We start from the raw sequence: 14,527 nt of genomic DNA, 5'->3' as shown, positions 1-14,527 counted from the left end.
AAAGGTACAGCTTTACCTCTGACTGTTACGCAGCGCTGACCCTGGAGACTCCTGTCCAAAAATGTTTAATAAAATGTCTCCTCACAGGAAACATTGTTATTAAAGAAACAATAACAATACCTCTAATATTAGAGTGAGTGCATTAATATAAACCTGTACTATTGTCGGAACTCCTGTTACAGAAAATTAACGCTTTCTGGCCAATCAGAATCAAGAATTCAACAGCGCTGTGGTATAAAATGCCAATTTCCTGTCGAAGGTTAAATACTAATTTGTGAATTCAATTCTGTTCAAATGCTATAGTAGCAGTTTCCACACTTTGATCAGTGTAGTTACTCACATGAATTTACGTAAAAGGTGCATACATTAAAAAATATTAATTTTGAGTGACTAGCAGTACTGCTCACAGTTTTGTTATAGAAGTTCATTTATTTTAACCCCTTTAAACTCCCAGGTTAAAAAGGGAACTGCATAACTTTTTGTATTAGTTTCACAGTAGTTACTGAATAATTCCTAATGATTACTGAATAACATGCTTTCATTCTGAGATATTATTATATTTATTGAATTTTAGATTCATTCTTCTTTTAGATAGGTGAAAGAATAAGTGTGTGTTTGAATATGCAAGGATGCACTTCCTGATCGCATTCAAAAATTTAAAAAAAGGAAATAAATTGAACATGGGAGTTGCCTGGCTTTTGGTTCGTTAATTCACTGCTGATGAATTTCCCAGCAAGCCCACAACTTCTTCCTTTAGTGTCGGTGCTGGGTTAGCGCTCTGTCTCTAAGCCCCTCCCAGAGACTTTAAAAGAGCTGAACATGACAAACGAATTGAATGCAGAATTTTCCACGTTCGCTGTCTCTCTCTCGTGTCTCGTTGTCTGGAGAATTTCCCCTCCTGAGGTGTGTGTTTCACAGCTCGATAGAGAGCTGGAAGGTGATAGCTCTAGAACCTGAATTCACCCCACCACCACAACACACCTCAAACACTCCTCAGCTGACAGTGGGAACCTCAGTGAAGCAAAGCTGCCCGTCCTGGCATGCAGCACTCACTGTTCAGGCACAGAGACTATGAGTCAGCAAGCTTATAGCTGTGCAGGAAACAGTCAGAGCGTCAGCACTTCTGATCAATGAGTAGGTGCAGTTTGAAATCTGAACGACAATAACTGACACGATCAGCTTGTGTATAGTTGTGCACATCACCTCTGTGCAGCCACGTGCTTGAAAGATGAACATGACCTGCAGTGTGATATGTAATGTGACTCACTCTGTTTACCTTTTCTACCACCATTTGTACATTCAGGTAAAGGGAAATATATTTCATTCTGCCATTCATGATCAAATCAAAGTGGCTCCTTTTGAAAAAAGCCCTTTTACATCTGTGATGCAGTGGTGGCAGGAGAGGCTCACACATGCAGCCGACTTCTCCGGTTTCAAAGACATTTCATTGCGGTAATAGAGGAGCTTCGAAACGAATGGTGAACAATAGGAGAACTTAAATCTCACTTCATTTATCTGTGGCATTTCCTGGGATTCAGGAGGCGCTGGGATCTGCTCTGACATCTCCCCGTTCTCCTGCATTGTTCTCCTGCCTCCACGCTCACTTTATCTGCATTGAAATATGTGTTTTGACAACTTCACGTCACAAGCTCACAGCCAGTGACGCTCACACCCCCTCCATCGCTCGCCTCTCCTTTCTGATCTTCTTCTGTTGTTTTTTTTTTTCCCTTCCTTGGCAAACGGGACATTGTCTTGGTGTTATAATAAAGCGGTTTAGTCTCAAACCAGTCAGGGCGTTAGCTTTTAAAGCATAATTGGCTACAAGAGTTTGTTTGTTGAGAAGCCCTGAGGCAGTCTAGGATAGGATGTGCCGAACAGGATTTTTGTTAATATGCAAGAAACAATGAAAGTCTCAGCATAAAAACGCTCAGGTGAGGAGTCACAGTAACTGGCGAAGCAGTTATAGGATTGCAGAAAAGAGACACTTTCAAGAACTCACACTAAATCATTTCACTTATATGTCTCATTTTACACATAAGAATAATTTGGACTGGATTCATTTTACATGGGGAGGTGGGGTAACGTAATTATCGTTGGATTAGTTCTGGGATTTTAGTCCTGTCTGAATATGTCATGTAAGTAACTGCACGAAGATTACGTCCTAATTTACCTTCTATAAAGTGACAAGTGTAAATAACTCCCGGTAATATACCGTATAACCCACCCAAATCAGGATGTTTTTAAAAATTCCATTATATACTGTGGGAAAAGACATTTTGTGCTTTTATTATCGTATAAAAACACTCCAGGAAGCATTTGATCTCTTCTATCACCTCTCAATGAAACCTAACCGAAACCAAGTATCGTAATCTATCATAATGTATTGTAGCAAGTTCAGTGGTATCATCAAAAATATTGAATCATTGCCTCAAATCGTATCATATCGCACCATATTGTAGCAGATTCAGCAGTGTCGTCAAATATTGACTTGTTACTTTGTGAATCAAAATCGTATCATATCATAGCAGATTCAGCAGTATCATCAAAAATATTATACCACTGCCTTATGAATCAAAATTGAATCAGTGGTCAAATATTGAATCAGTGCCTTAAGAATTGAAATTGTACCACAAGCCGTGCAGCAAGTGTTTATAATAAAGATCAAAACAATCAGTCTGGATTAAAATGATGTGTGTAACAAGATCAAAACAATCAGTCTGGATTAAAATGATGTGTGTAACAAGATCAAAACAATCAGTCTGGATTAAAATGATGTGTGTAATAGACTGCGTATGAATTTTTAGTGTGATGACCACCACACTCCCATCACTGTCATTTATACCGATGTGAATCGATCACAATTACTACAGAAATCTCCAGCAGCGTTACTTAACACACTCATGTCTGGAAAATGAATAATACTACAGTCATATAGTAAGTACGAAGGTATAAATAATCTCTCGTCTTTTTGCCTTCTTAACATTTACTGAATAGGAAGCTAATATAATCCACTCTCAGTGCATTAACCCTTGTTCAAACAGTTTCCACATGCTCCTGTGTCTGAAAAGGTTTTGTTCATTGTACAGTCCTGTACTTATAAATTTCCCTGAAATTTTTTCCGTTTTGACAGTTTCCAAGCTTACACGAGACCAAATGGGACAAAAAAAAAACCACGCAGGTCTTAAAACGTGGGATTTCTCTCCTGTGGAACACAGGCTGGCCACCGTTAGGGGAATTCCACCAAATTTAGACTAAGGCACAAGATGTATTTTCCACCAAAAAAAGAGAGAAATACTTTCAATATATGCTCCATTGGACTTCGCAGCTTTACATTATAGCCAAAACCACAAAGGGGCCATACTGTAGCTGAAGAATGGAGCAAATCCACAGCGTGTGTTTGCATATTGTGACATGGTTAAAGCATCTAAAATGGTTCCTGTTTTGTGTCGTTGCAGGAGGTGCCGAGCAGCTGGCAGATCTTGGGCGTGGTTCCACACAGGTAGGAGGTGATGGAAGGAAACCACGCCTGTTTGATTTGTGGTGCCGGACAGCTTTGTCCCAGATGTTGACTTGTGATGGCTCATCCTTAATTCCAGAGAATCTCGGAAGTTGAAAGAGGCTTGATTCATGCATTAAATTTACTCTATGACTTTGGCTAACGTGTTTTGACTCTTGGCCAGAATGTGTCCGTCAAAATGTTGATGTATTCAGCTGAGATTTGGGCGCATGTTGGAAGAGATCTACGTGAACTCAGCCCTACCTGTGATATTTCCGTGGCTTGCTGGAGTAAGGGCACTTAAAAATGAGGATAGTGAAGACGCCGTGTGTTTGCTTATGGAAGGTGTGTGTTTCTCTTAAACAGGGTGAGGATTTGATAGCAAGTGGAAATTATTAACTTGATGTTCCACAGTGGTGGGTGAAGGCTTTGGATAATTGGTGCAGAAGCCTGATGGAAATGTTTAGGTGGTGTGAATTTTTAATTCATCAAAACTTTTTTTTGACATTTTCCCCTTTTTTTCCCCCCTCTGTTTATTTACAAAATAAAACTCGGGCTGTATTGTTTTGTGTGGTTTCTTTTTTCCTTTTTTTCATAGGTCGCATATAGTTTATCTGCATACTCTTGGTTTCATTTGACAGTATAGCAGGAGGTGTTGCACTAGAAAAGCACCATCAGCATTATAACGTGTATGCATGAGGCCACTTTGCACTGGGAATGCTTTTCGTCAGTGGTGACTCATTCGATTTTCCCATTAGCATCTCTAGCAGTGAATGTCAGCTTTGTGACTGTGCTTTGTGGTAAAAGCAAGTAGATGAGCGAGGCGAGGAACACTGTGTAAAACCATGCGGTATGTATGTTCATATATCTCATGCATACAGGAGAGATTGTGGACAAAATAAGGAAACTTGAGTGTTCAAAGCAAAGCACACGCTTCCATCAAGATTTTTTTGCCTTACAATAAATAATTACATAAGCTGGTTTTTAATTGTTAAATGTTTACTTTTTCTGGTTTTAATGCAGGAACAGATTTTCTGGTTCTAACCAAAATACTCTTCAAATAATACATTTTTAATTATACTGTTTATTTTTAAATAGTCTCAGTTTATTAAAATCATTGGAAAATTGGATAATATGTGTAGCGGCATATGGTGAAATTTTCACATGTTCTACTATATCATTCATTCATTCATCTTCAGTAACTGTTTTATCCTGGTCAGGGTCATAGTGGATCTGGATCCAATCTCAGTAACACTGTGTGTGAATTGGGAGAATTCACTCCTCCAGTCCATCACAGAGCACCATTCACACAGACATTTACACCAAGGGGCAATTTAGCATAGCCAGTCTGCCTGTCTACATGTTTTGGGACAGTGCGAGGAAACCAGAGGAAATCCACTCAAAGAGGAGTGGGGAGGGAGAACATGCGAGACTCCACAGAGATGTTAACCCGAGCTCCTGGCGGCAATGTTAGTCACTGCACCACCATACAACTTTTTTTTCTACTATATATAGTTCCCGAAACATCAGGACTGAACTCAACTAACCACAAGTAAAGTTAAAAGTCTGGTTACCTCCTAAAGTGATTTGCATTTAAAGTGCATTTAAAATTTCGTTCTGGCTGCACCACAGGAGCATCATGGACAGCCAGTATCTGATTACAAGCTGAAATGTTTAAGCATATGTCCATTTCTCTCCAAAAAAACAAAATTAAAGTGAGAAATTCACACTTAGCTAGCAAGGTTTTAGACATCTTTAGACAGATCCCCCTTTTTAAAAGATTAAAATGTAATTAAAACATTTGCACATCATTTTGTCTAAATGTATTTATGGTTTCTTAAAATGGAGGTGTCAAAGTAAAAACACGATTTTGACCAAAATCTGATTGTTCATCTTTTTATGGCTGCTTGACAGAATTCAGTTACAATGACGTTTGATGGGATTTCCCACGCCAACACCCAAATTATAAACAGAGCAAATATCACATCAACAGTCACATTCACACCTACAAGATAACAAACATTAAATACAGTAAAACACATCATCCTCCACGCTCCTCGTATATATACAACCATACAAACTTTCAAACATGGTGTGTGTTTGTTCAACACAGCTAAACTATAGTTCAAAATACAGAATAATTCTGTTTGCTCACTGATTTTATCACTGATTATGTGGTAATTAACAAAGGAATTACAACTTTCTCTCATATTATTTGATGATACATTATCATTTTATTCTGTGTTTATTTTATTCTTGTAAAGCTCTCACCATGAGTGACAATATCACAACTGATCTGATACTTCTCTTTCTGAGCTACTGAATTACAGCTGTATTCCTGTAAATGCTCACATATGAGGTTTCCCTCCATTCTATCTTTAGTTCCATTCATGGTGAAACCACATTTTTATTTCTGTACTTCTCCATTGGACACTATACTTCTCTAGCATGACAGTAATTCATTGTAAGTTCTGAATGGGGATGTCCATAAACCTGTGTAATAATTTAGCCCACTGATTTTTAGCTAATCTTGAACAGAAGTTTTTTTTTTGTCTGGAAGTTGACTTTTGTCTGGTTGCCAACATGAACAGCATAAAATCAGAGCTATAAGCCAGAGTGTGTGTTTGAACTGTAATAAAAGACGGTGCCAATGAGGTCTGCAAATATGATTTGGAACAGACTTCCTGTCTACTTACTTATAAGAGTTTTTCTCACCTTCATAATTTTTGAAGCTCTTTCAGCGTTCAGCTGTTACATTTCAGCAGAAGGGTGAGATTATAGATGCGTTATAGACGTGTAGCACTGTTACAGTCCCTGATTCATATCCATTAATTAGGGTAGAAGACTCTATAGATAATGTTGGTTCAGCTCATTTTGTTTTGAAGTTAGATTTGCCATGAATACTTGTGCATTGAAAATTTCAGCTTTTGTTAACCCTGCAGTATGTAGTTACACCGTTTGGTCTTAAAATGCTCCCATGACTTTCGTGTCGTCAGATGTCCCAAATTATTCAGGTTACTGAGGTGACCTTGAGATATGACACGTAGCACTGTGTGACTGTGCAGAAGGAATACAGTGTGTATTCTTAATGTAAGTTTGTGCATTACTTATATGATTCCTCCATCAAGGATGACTCGGCACTTCCAGTGTGACTGGGTGCTCAGATTATGTTTCTCTTCTTGGGCTGAGCCTCTGCAGCTGCCTGCCACAGCTGAGCTGCACAGTTTCCCCACCTCAGGGATCTGTGATCAAATCAGACTGCCATGCAAATTTTTATTCACTGAAAAAGACTGCTTAATTGCTGTTTGTGTGTGAGTGAGTATGTAAGTCCTCCTGAGGATTTAAAGGTCGTGAAGTTGCACTTCCTTTTCCATCATTCCTGCTAGTCACGGTGAAAATGAGCGAGGAGAGTGAGAGAAAAATCCCACTTGCAGACATATCTGGGGTATAGATATTAAGAGAGTTTGTCCTTTCTTACAAGATGGAAAACTGGTTGCCTGATCTTGTCAAGGTTAACTGCACAGCCTTTTGTAGAGGAGCAAATTTTTCCAGTGTCAAATGGTGCATAAGATCTCTGATCCACTGATTAAATGTAGGTGGGAATTTGTCTTTCCATTTATTCAGTACAAGTCACCTAGCTATGAAAGTAGCAAACACTGTCATGGCTTTAGCAGAACTATATCTGAAAAGTGGCACTGTCTGAATGTTTTCCTCACTTTTTAACACATTTTAAACTCTGATATGTCCAACTGAGAAGAAAGACTCTCATCCTTGTACAGTTTTACAGTAGGTGCAGCAAGGTCACTTTTCGACTGCTGTACTGTAAAATACAGTGGTGTAAATGCTTTCCTATAACTATTTATCATTCTTTATAGATCCTACCATATCCTGTCTCCCACTGTAGATCCTAGCCCAAAAGATGAGCTCAGGTGATAAAACTGTTGTGCTTTTTTTTTAACCACTTACTTTGGAGAGATTCCTGCTAAACTCCTGTAGCCATCTTGAGTCCAGTTTGCACAGAGTTTATGAGTTAGTGTTTTATGGACAGGGATGTCTGTTTAAAGGAGTGCCATGAGCAAACTCTAAGCCTCACCTTATCCACCCTCAGACCTATTCGTCCATTTAGAGAAACCCCTAACCCTTACAACATATCAAATTGTACTGGGTTTCACGCTTACCTTTGTTTAGCAGCTTGAAAAAAGGAAACATCTGTGTGTTTGCAGCACTGCTGCACCAGATCACAACAGACAGCACCCAGAGGAGGAAGAGTGCTGCAATCAGGCCTCGAATGTGCTGAAGCAAATACTGCACATGCCGTTATGCATTTCCACCACAGATCATACAGCTGTATGGGTGCTTGTGTGTGCGGATGCACGTTTGTGTTTATGGGTCTCTGGGTCTTGCCGAGTTTATGTGAGATAATTTGAGGTAATTCCACCTTCACCAGTACAAGTCAGGACACCATGCGCACACACATTCATAAACTCATTCACACCTGGGGAAATTTAGCATAGCCAATCCACCTACCAGCATGTTTTTGTTCAGAGTGTGATAACCAACATGGACACAGGGACAGCATGTGAAACTCCACTCAGACAGTAACCCAAGCTCAGAGTGGAACCAGGGGTGCTAGAGCTATGAGGTTGCAATGGTACCCGCTGTACCACTGTTCCGCCCTAACAATGAGAGTGCTGATTTAAAATCATTTCTTTGTTTTTCTTTTCAAATCCTTATTAGTACAGGCAAAGTCTGACCTTATATATTGTAAGGTTTTATCTACCATTCATTCTTCACCCAGATTCATATAATACTAAGGTCACAAAATGAAATAGGAGGATCTGATCTGAACTGGCATTCACAGTTTCATACCGCACTTCTCCAATTTGGTCCACTGATCTTTGAAGAATGTACAGTTCTCTGGAACAGCATTTGTAAACAGTAGCCATTCCTATCATTCCATTACAAAAAAAATGTATATTGTTATAAGCATCATCAAGCAAATTTCATTCGATTTAACTGTAATGTACATGTAATTCAGCGTCAGTGATGTGCTGACAGAAAGCTGCACTTCACCACTTTCCTCAGCTGGAGAATGGCATAAACACATACCTCAAAGTTTATACACTGGTATTGTAGTGAAATCTACAGGGAGCTCATCATCCTGTCGCTACAATTAGGATGCTTAAAACTGCTCTGGTGACATGTTCCCTAGGGAGGAGGCTGTTTGGCATCAAATGTAGCCATAAATGTGAGTCCTGTGGAATTCAACATTGCAAGAGATCCCACTCAGCCTCAAAAATAGCAGCCAAGTGGGTAGGTTCAAGTAGCCATTAATAATAACATTATTAATAAGCTGTTTACAAAAAGAGTAAGTGCAAAAGAGAACTTGCCCTTCCCAGAGTCAGCAGTGGGAAGAATCAATAACTTCCTTTTTAGTGGCTCTTGCTGCAGTCTATCCCTGGGGCATCTGTAATATTAATAGGGCTCCTGATAAGCTGGCCGAGGCCCAGCCTTTTTGCTTGTGAGTATAGCTGACCTCTGCCTCACAAGAGAGATCATGTGGTAAAAATGGACTTTCCTGCCACCAGAATTCGTTCTGCCTGCAGTATCCTGTATCCTTTTGTATTAAAGACGAGCGACATATGAGCACATGGAAAGGTGGCAACCCAAGAAGTGACTTGCTGGCTTTCTGTTGCTCCCTAGAGTCAGTGATTGAGCACAAATCAGTGCGTTTGTGATCCAGGGCCTCAAGCTGGGAGTGGACAGTTTCTCACCTGAGTTAAGGTGAGAAAATGAAGATCTCTCACAAATCAAGATCTCTCATGTGGATCTGGACTTAAAACTGCTGTGAATTATGGTTAACTCTGTTAAGCAGAGATCCTACTGTTGCATGGCATGCTTGTAGGCCTAGAAACTGTGCAAAGGAAATCATATATCACAGTAGGTTGGAAAAAAAGGATATGATCACTGTGGTGGTGGTTTCTGAAGGAAGAACACAGACCAAGGACTGCTGATCTTCTTGCTCGGACGAAGTACATGACAAGAGAGAGCACACAAGAAGAGATGAAAAAACTCCCAAGAGGATCTTGCTGCATTCCTTTTGGCCCCTGACTCTATTCCATATCTCCCTGAAATGGGATGAACTCCACTGGGAAGGGCGGCCATCACTCTGTGAGCAGCCTGCATCCTACTGTACATACCGACATACCAGTGTGATGAAGGTGAAGGTCCCTTAGAGAGTCGCAGGCGGGTAGCCCACCCAGTGCCGCTGGCCCACCATAGCTGACCTTCCTGCGTTCCTGCCCACTGGCCAGCTTAGGATCAAGGGCAAGCTGTGCGTCGGGGGACCGGCCTAACAAGCACTGCGACCCCACCATCGCTTTTATGCTTTGGCCCAGGAGTGCAATTTCTTCAAACGCTATTTCCTGCAGATAAGACCCAAGCCATTCCTCCTGTTTTCTTGTTAAGAAGTAGAGGAAAGGGGGGGTAGAAAAAGCAATTGCGAGAATTAAGTATGTGATTTAAACCAAATGAACATGTCTCAGTACCCATCGGCTTAAACTGTAACTCAGCCCATATTGATATAAAGTATGTTCCCTGTGCTATATTATGAAGTGATATAACTATGACATGACTGGCCAGTGAAGTGTCTAGGCTCTCTGCTTTGGCCCTAAGTGCCTTAATCGTGCCTGCATTACACTATTACTCTACTCACCCAAGACCTTGCAAATTGTTTCCAGCTTTAAGGGAAATCTGTTAAGATAGTTTGCAGACTGTGATAAGAGGTAGGTTTTAATATATACAGTGTCCTGCTCTGTCTTATTCCCTCTCCCTCTCTCTCTCTTTGGTGTTTAGACTGCAGAAAGTCCAGTATTACTGCAGTATTTATGTCTTATCTTTCAATGTTTGACCTTAAAGCAAGTCTGCATGATCCACATTCCCACAGTCAAGAATACCACTGATCCAAAACCTCGGATAACATAATCTCAAGTTTCCTATAGTAGTTGACAGGATACAGAGTAGAGTCAATAGTATTATTAGTATGAATTGTGTAATTACTCAAGATATACAGTGTGTATGTGAGTAAACGCACGTCATACCTTACCCTGGCTGAACTCAGTCACTCTGCACGAGGGGAAGAACTGGGCCAAAGGAGAAGTTTGTGTTTTATCTGTCCACGTGTGTATGCTGTGATCCCAATCATTCATAAAGTCACTTGCTGGGAGATCCAGGCATCCTGCTCTTTATCAGCCTGCCCCTGGCTATTAGGCTGGAATGAGAGACTGTCATTGCAAGCTCATCTCCCAGATAACATGGGTCTACAGGGATGGCACCATCAAAGCCCTGACAGCTCTCCTTCCTCTTGCTCTGCCTCTGTTTACTGTGTATTCTCACTACACGCCCTGTATGTTTCTGTTGCTTTATTTCTTTTACTCATACACTATTTTGGGACCTTGTTGTCTATATGTGGGTTTCTTTCTGAAATTTTTTGTTCTCTTAGCAAAGTCGCCTTTGCTGGCCTGGCTTTTCACAATGTAAATAGTGTAGAGGCTTTCTTATTACCTCAGTGGGTATTTTTAGATGCAGGACCAAATGCAGAGGGAAACAGAAGCGGCAAACACATAGACCCGTCATTTTGTGTGTGTGTGTGTGTGTGTGTGTATATATATATATATATATATATATATATATATATATATATATATATAAAAAACCATGGCCTAATAATATATAAGAGGGAAAACCAAGTATTAACCACAGAGAAGTAACTGGGAGACCATTTATGGATGCTAATATTGGAGAATGTCATTTTTACTGTATTCACTTACCAAATGAATCAACCAGCAGTAATGTTTCATAACCATAGAACAATGTTTCCATAATTTCCTTGATTTCTTTTTGTCTTCTTTATATTTTGTGTCTTTCCTTAAATTGTAGTCTTCAGAAATGTTCTACATTTCTCTTGGAACTTCTTCCAAAGCTCTTAAAATCCATCCACTTCAGCATTTGCTTTGGGATTGAACAAGGCAGGCTGTTCATGAAGAAAGATCACAGCAATCATCACCTATTCACTGTCCCTTTCTGCTCCCTCCCCTGCATCCACACACCTCTCCATCGGCATGAAGCGTCCAACCATTGCACAATGCGTCCTCTTATAAGTGCAACTGAAAGGGTAGAAGCTTCAGGGGTTGGACAGAATCTGACTGAGGGCAGTGAGCTTCAGTGAGCGGGGTGTTCCCGGCCTCATTCCCCTCCAGGAAGATTACCTTCAGCTGCATCCTCGGCCAGCTGATGACACACATCTGGGCTTCTGGGCCTCGAGCCAGCCTGAAGACTGAGTCCTCCTGCCGCCGCTGCTTCTGCTGTAGTCATCATCGTCATTGTTGGATGTTCTTCTCGTCAAACAGGAAACGCCTTTTTCCCAGCCTTTTCGCACTCTGCTCTTCAGTAGTGAAGCAAGACCACTAAATGTCCTGACTAAACAACAAAGCGAGTGATGGGCCTCTTTGTCTCTTTCTCAACAAAGCATACCCCGGAGGAAGCTCTTATATATACAACTGACTTTTAGGTTTGGCACTTTTTGCTCTGATGGACTCAAATGATAGAGCAAGTGCTAGGCCCAGCTGTTTAACTGTCACTTCACTTATCTTTAACCTCACGTTTCAGGAGAAGCTTTGGAGGTTGTTGAGTGACCCACTGAGCTTGTTATGGTTCATGTTCGTGTGGGTGTATCGCTTTTGTTGCAAAAGCCCAACATGGAGGAGCCAAACTGCCGGGTTTTTTTTGTATGCATTCAAAGATGACTCAGTGTAGTTTCCACTTAGGCTTGTGTTCTCATTCTGGTTACTAATTGCTCAATCTGTCCTTCACAGCAAATATGGCTGTGCACAGTAGTTGCAGCTTGATTAAGTTGTGAACCTTCACTCATCTGAGGCGACACTTGTAGGTGGGCTATGACTGCAGTTTGTCAAATTACCTCAGTCTGATAAAACAGAACCAGACTGAGGCTGTAAAACAGTGGCTAACTCTGTCCACTGTCTGAATGGCGGCTCTTTTCTTTCCGATCACACTGTGCTTTGCCAAGCGTCCAGCAGCTACTCACCGGCCTGAACTGTTTTTCAGAGCTCTGATGAGCTCCAGTGATGATGATTCTCTAGTTTTTCCTGTCCACCCGTCTACTGCAGCAGCTTCCTGGCACTGGCCGCAGTAAGGCCACGGAGGCGGATGTGTCGTGAGGAGGGCCTTCCACCCATGGCCACAAAAGAACTGCCCAAACATCTCCCTTCATCCTTCCTTCCTCTGAGAACCCTGAGCATGACATCATGATCTTGGACCAGAAAAGGCAGTTATAGGAGGAGGGAAGAGGGAATGGACAGAGGGGGAGTGAGGTGGGAAGGGATGATCAAGAAAGAGAAACTAACTCTGAGTAAGAGAATAGCTATGAAGTCGCAGACTTTGATCAGATGAGCTGCTTTGCTTTCAATAGGCCATATCCTTTTTATTTCAGAAACATATGTTTCTGCCAATCTGTCTTCCTCCTGTGTGGAATCTAATAAAGCACTGAGGCTAATAAAGTGAATTAGGGCCAGAGCTGGGGAGATGCAGCACAAGGCCTCTTTTCAGTGTTTCTCCAGGGCCTAGACTTTTTTCTTCCAATTCACAGGAAGGATTTCAGTAATGTGAACGCGCTGCTCAGCTTGGCTGTGCACTACCTGTGTGCAATTTAAAGTAGTGTGATTTGCACGTGGCTTTGAAGTGCTTTTCTGTGCACTTTTGTCTCGGCTGCAAGACGTCCGTTTCCTTCTTGCTCTCGAGAGGCGAAGGTAAGGCTCTCTGAGCATGGGACTGGTTGAATGTGTCAGATGCCCCATAGAGAGCAAGTATCAAATCGCATACCTTACTCAAGTATGGAGGGGGAGGGCCACAGGAGATGGCAAAAAGAAAGCAAGACAGATAATAAGAGAAACTGAAAGAAACACTCTTTAGCCATTTTCTTTTTTAGAGAAGCCAGCTGTAATAGCAACACACTCCAAACACTTCTCTGAACCACCAGCATAACCATCAATTTTAGCTCTTGTCATTCAGGGCCATGAACACAGCAGCTGGACACAGGAAGTCTGAGCAACATGGCTTCTCAGCCAATCAGCTGCCTACAGCTGTCCTGCTCTCAAACACCATTCACGAGGGTGACTGCTGCCTGCTACTGACAGCGGTTCCTTCAGCTGGCCTTCTCAGTTCTTCCTTCCTAAATTCTCAACTGTGCAGACACATCTGCCACATCCCCCTCCAGCAACTGACCTCTCTTTCCCTCTCTCTTTCCTTTTAGCTTATACTAGCCTTTATTTGCCTGCACCAAGATTCTTAGATCTCCCCCTCTCACTTTTTTCTGACTTTCTCCTGCATACTACCCCTATATTTTATTCAATTCCCTTCAGCAGAGCCATGCTTGCTTTTGTTCCAGGTGTTGGTGATTGGGGTCAGAGGGTGGTGAGGGTGGGGGTGCCCAGTCTCTGTATAGTGAGGCCAGTGGTGGATCAAAGCTCAGCCCTGTAAAACGATCTGAAAGAGTTTCCCATTAGCATCCATCAGGGTACCCTGAAAGCTCCCTGCTCAGCCAAGGGAGTCTAAGGGCCCCCTAGAGTGGGGGGAGAGAGAGAGAGAGAGAGAGAGAGAGCAGAATGTTGTGGGGCAACAAGAGGGGCAACCTTGCTGAAGAAATGCAGGAACATCGTGCAGTCACTTTCTTCTTTTTTCCTTTTTTCTATCTCTGAATTTATCCCATTTTGTAACCATCTTTTTTCTATCTTTCACCTTTCTCTTTCTCTCCTACGTCTTGGATTTCTCTATGGGGTTGAATCTGTAAAAGGAGAAGATCTCCATCTGTGCACTATCAGCTCCATAACTCATGAACCTCAGCAACTCCATACTCACACGCTACAGTAGTGAAAGCTTTGAAATGGATAATGAAACTTTAACTAATTTGCATAACTCAACCAGATGTTTTTTATATATTCATTCATACATCTTTCG

The 14,527-nt window shown here is 41.4% G+C and overlaps 1 long non-coding RNA gene across 1 annotated transcript in view; it reads left to right on the top strand.

The window, feature by feature from the left end:
• LOC117597692 (uncharacterized) overlaps positions 1-14,527 on the top strand; it is a 155,490-nt gene that overhangs the window by 119,209 nt on the left and 21,754 nt on the right. Inside the window, exon 2 of the long non-coding RNA XR_004578439.2 lies at positions 3,456-3,841. This is a non-coding gene — a long non-coding RNA (uncharacterized LOC117597692). The remainder of the gene's footprint in view (positions 1-3,455; positions 3,842-14,527) is intronic.

The sequence above is a fragment of the Pangasianodon hypophthalmus genome, chromosome 7, assembly GCF_027358585.1.
Source record: "Pangasianodon hypophthalmus isolate fPanHyp1 chromosome 7, fPanHyp1.pri, whole genome shotgun sequence".
Taxonomy (NCBI): Eukaryota; Metazoa; Chordata; class Actinopteri; order Siluriformes; family Pangasiidae; genus Pangasianodon; species Pangasianodon hypophthalmus.
The sequence above is the reverse complement of the archived record's forward strand: the minus strand, read 5'-3'. Positions and strand labels throughout refer to the sequence as shown.